This window comes from Frankliniella occidentalis, unplaced genomic scaffold (genome assembly GCF_000697945.3).
Source record: "Frankliniella occidentalis isolate FOCC.00 unplaced genomic scaffold, Focc_3.1 Scaffold56, whole genome shotgun sequence".
Lineage (NCBI taxonomy): Eukaryota > Metazoa > Arthropoda > Insecta > Thysanoptera > Thripidae > Frankliniella > Frankliniella occidentalis.
In genome coordinates, this window is record NW_026267186.1 from 1,323,233 (window position 1) to 1,328,062 (window position 4,830).

Genomic DNA, 4,830 nt, shown 5'->3' on the forward strand with positions numbered 1-4,830 from the left:
AGAGCTAGATAAAATAAAAAGATAAAGAAACCATCGGCGACATGCTTTTTTGAGCAGCAAATGACTTCTTCTGTCCATAAGTATCCGAAAGTGTGGTACTTTGCAAAGGATTTACAAAATAACTTTCTTCAAAATCCGCGAGCCGAATGTGAACAGTTTTCTGACATGTACCCATAAGCAGCCCCGATTTCGAGTTGCATTGTAGTTTTTCGCAGTGTAGAGGTCAGAGGTCGGGGTGTGGACGACCTCACCCCATGACCATACCAGAGGCCTTACGGCTGGCCGGATAATAATAATTAATGCCGAGAGAGGTGGGGAGCTGCGCTGGCCGCGGCGTGCCGCACCGGCGAGCCACTACCTGGTCAACACGGGCAAACCTTTAGTCTTCATCTTTCGCATGTCGATGTCTCTAGGATGTCTCCATCCAGTGACTCTACATCGTTTCCTTCATAGGGATCATAGACGAGACGTGGCTGATGGCCGATACACTCCATTGAACACAACTCACATCTCCAGGATATCCAGGATATGTAAGCCTCCGGGGCTTCAAGTTTTCAATTGTTGCGGACGCCAGCAGCGCGTACAAAAATGTGTGCACTGTGTGCTTGTCACAGTGTGCTGCATGCCTGCCTCGCGTCGAGCCGCGTGCCCCCATCCCACGTCTCCCATGTTAAGCCCGCACTGTATACCGGCTTTCTCACTTTTTCTGTAGAAATTTTTAATGCCCCTTCGGCTGGGAGGAAAACTCTGCTTGCGATCCGTCGCTCGGACGTGGGTGTAGAGTGAAGGCGTCGGGTAACAGCGCGCCGCGTAAGTGCTTTCAGAAGTTTCAACTGACCTCTTCCTCTTTTATCAACGGTGGTGACTCGCGAGACGAGAGAAGCGGACTTCGTTTTTCTGTTTTCGTACACTAGAAAAACCACCTCACTCCCAACTTTGAAAGAAAAATCTTGAAAGGACCTCTGTGAACGCACTGAAAAACTTTGAGTGAGGTGTCGTGCTCGAAATGAGTGAGACAATTATTTAGCCTCGCTCAATCGGAGCGATGACTAAGAGAGTCACCCAATTTGAGTCATATGCACCGAACTCTCACTCTCAAGGAGTAAGATTTCCCTGACCTCGCCTAATTGCAGTGAAAAACCTCACTCTTATTGGGTGAGGACCGCAAATTATGACTCAAATTCAGTATGAAAAAATCATCATGCTCTCATGAGAGCGATACTTTTTGTGTCACTGATCTCGCTCTCCTGAGAGCAAGATATCTGAATAGCATTTTCAGTGCGGAGCTACCAAAATTACAATGATCGCACTGCTACTTTTCAAATCTTGTAATTGAAAATGAATTTAAAATTGGAATGCAGACTCATTTTCAGAGGTAGCTCGTTTGAAAGCTCGTGGCGGGTTAAGTGAAAGTGAGCGCAACACAAGTGCCAGACACTCATAGCTTTACCGTGTGCAACCGCCGTGCGCCGAATCTCTAAATAACAAAAGGCGAGGTCGAAGCTGTCCGCTGATTTCGCACGCTCCCCGGCGGATCTCTACTGATAGATTCAATCTTGCCGCCCGGCCCCACATTGGCCGTGTCCGCTTGCCCCTCCCTCCGGGTGTAAGTGGCCGCGCCGAGCCGTGCGGGGAGAGAAGGCCCTGTGCCGGAGAGGGGCGGGTGCGAGTGCTGCAAGTATTCCGGTCATGGACGGCTGGCCAGCGGGGCTGCCATGATTTATGGGGAAAATGACGGGTGCCTCTTCCAGGACAGCCGTCAGACATCCCTCGAGAGACCCCGCAGCCCGCCCACATCCCCACCCTCCTCCCCTACCCCCGCTAAGCGCCGACCCCACACCTGCGAGTGCCCTTTTGAACCCCGCTTTCGGCACTCTTACAATTTAAATGTGTACATTGTGACTGGAAACTCTGCAATGACGCATAAGGGCAGTTTCAAATCGCACAAATGGCAAAACAGCCGTCATTTTCTTATATTTGTGGCTACATTACTTGAGCTAGAATTAAACCATATTTTATACCACCCCATAATTTTTTAACCTCCCCGGGAATTAAGATATCTCATGTTTTCTTTTGATTTCCGATACTACTTTGACATAAGGTGCGACTGGGTGCAGACGTTGTGATGAGTGCACTTCCTCACTCACACTCGCTCCGCGGCGAGAAAACTATGAAAAACGTGAACAGGAAGAATAATAACTCATTCCCTGCTGCAGGTTCGAATCCCGTGGGACTTTCTCTAAAAATGGGCGTCCGCCGACGACAGAAACTCGGGAAACAGAGGCAGGGCGACCTCTACACCGTTCCACACCCCGCACTGAGCAGCGAGCACGCGAGGGAGAAAGTTGCGGGGGAGGGAGGGGGAAAGGGAGGCGCTTGGTGAAGGAAAGGATATAATGCTAAACAAACGAAAGTGTCCAAATATGTTTGCGGTCCTGTACCTGTATGGTTATTTACCGTTGGAAGGAGGACGCCGCCCGTTTTCTTTCTTTCATCACCTCACCTGTGATGGCTTATCGCCTACACAGTAAGGAAGTGTGCTACCGAGGAGTTGCACACTTGCAAGTGCACATCTACCGAGTTTAACACTAGCAAGTGTATGACTACGGAGTTGCACACTTGCAAGTATTCAACTTGTAGTCGCACACTTACAAGTATGTTGAGCAGTTGAACACTTAGTTTATCAATGCTAATGCACTTGAACATGACTGGTCGGTAATGTGTCAGCGCCAAACGCAACGACGTGTTTAAACGACATAGCAGAACAGTAGATTTATCAGTGTTTATGTATTGTGTGTTCTAGGTAGACGGAATCACCACCACTTTGCCGATCTGAAAATGACATCGGTAAGTGATCAAAAAATTCCCTCAAGATTGAGCGTCGCCATTTTAAGTGCAAAGATGCTGTAGGGTGCATTCCACCTCGGCTGCCGTTGGCCGTTGCATCCCAGTTAGTCTGAATGCCCGGCTTGTTTGTGGAAACTAATGGTGCGAAGAGAAGTTGGGGGGTAGACCTCCGGGCCTCCGTCATACGGCACGGAAATATGACAAATGGTCTGAGGTGGGGGCTGGCGCTCCAAGTGTGTGTAGGTGTGTAGATATGTGTGTGTGTGTGTGTGTGTGTGTGTGTGTGTGTGTAATGGACGGGGTGGTGTAGGTGACTTTGTGTGAGTCATACCTACCACCTTCATGAAAGAGACCGACCCAACACACACGCACAGACATAGAGAGAGAGAGAGAGAGAGAGAGAGAGAGAGAGAGAGAGAGAGAGAGAGGGAGAGAGAGAGAGAGAGATGCACGCAGTGGCCGTTTTCTCGAGGATCTTCTCTTGCTCTGGAGAGTCCCCTGGGAGAGTCCGCTTGCGCGTCCAGGAACTTATGACTACCAATAATGGGCTTGCCTTTGCGGGGCGGCGACCGAGAGGACGACACGAAGCGGAGAGTGACGAATCGTGGGAAGCGTTCTTCTGGGGCCAAGCCCGAGCAAGGCCCCCCTCAAGGCCCCATTGTCAGCAAACAAACGAAAACGTATGGGGAATACTAGGCCCTATCGATGTGCTCGTGAAACATTACGCATTGTGGCGTCCCTGTCGTAGACGCAATGATTCTCACTTGTGAGTTGTTTGCATATGCTTATGCCAGTAGAATGCCGCTGGGTGAGCAAGCTGCATGGAAATAGTTTGATCCGATGGGGTAAAAGAAACAACTCCTTTACCATGATTTGATGTTATTTCAACATCGTGTTTTATTTCCTGTAAATTACAGCATAAAGTGAATGAACAGAGTAACCAGTTTTCGTGATTTATAAAAAAAATAACGAAATGCTTTGTGAGAAATAATTTACGAAAATATATCATAAGTTTCAATTTACGAAACTAAACGTGAAGTTACAAATATTCTTAAGCATCAGCTATACTTTGCTCGTCTAATTGGCAAAATATTTACAAATTTCACACTCTTTAATTAGAGCTATGGCGAGCTTTGGATTTCACAAAACGATTCGTGGAATAACTATGTTTCGTATTTTGTTAAAAACAAAGTTTTTGTAATTAAAAATTAACCAAGATTTTTCGTAAAATCGCAGTAATTTTTGTAACAGTGACACCACAACGTTAAGGAGAATCTCCGACGCAAGTTAGCCTTTGGTCCACGTATAAAATATTGACTGCAAGCCAGATCGAGAAGTAGGGGCTCGCTTTCCCTCTAAACTGAACACCTTTCTGTTTCCGGTGATCATTTTCTATTTTCGGTCCATCGCATGTCACACTATATACCACGCGTGCCACGACAGCAAGGCGTGCTATACTGCTCCGCCACGCCCTCTCACCACGCACCTGCTGAATGAAATTGAAAGGGTGGTGGGGCGGGGCGGGGCGAGTGGCGAGGTGCCCGCAGGGCGCACATAAAGCTTTTGGTGAAGTGATCCATTTAGTTGAGAGCCTCTTCCCTCTTCCGAACGCCTCGGGGTGCAAAGCATCTTCTCTTCCTTGCTGCTGCTGCTGCTGGCGCTGCGGCGGCGCTTCCGTTTGGTCTTTGGGCGCCTTTCAGCACGGCCAGAGCCAGAGCGCTTAAGCCTGCTTTACTGCGCACGGAATCAGTTGGCCCCGCCTAGTTTATGTGCTGCGGCTTGTCGCGGCCGTGAGGGGGGCGGTGTCAGCGCGCGGCGGCCAACAAACAGTACGTCGTTCGCTTTACGGCTTGGTTTGCAAATTTGGGAAATATATTTTCCACCCTTAAATTTCCCCACTAAATTTCTCCCCGTTACTTCAAAATTTTGTACCAAAACTTCTTGACTTTTTTCGTCTCGACCGAAAAAACAAAAGACTTAACA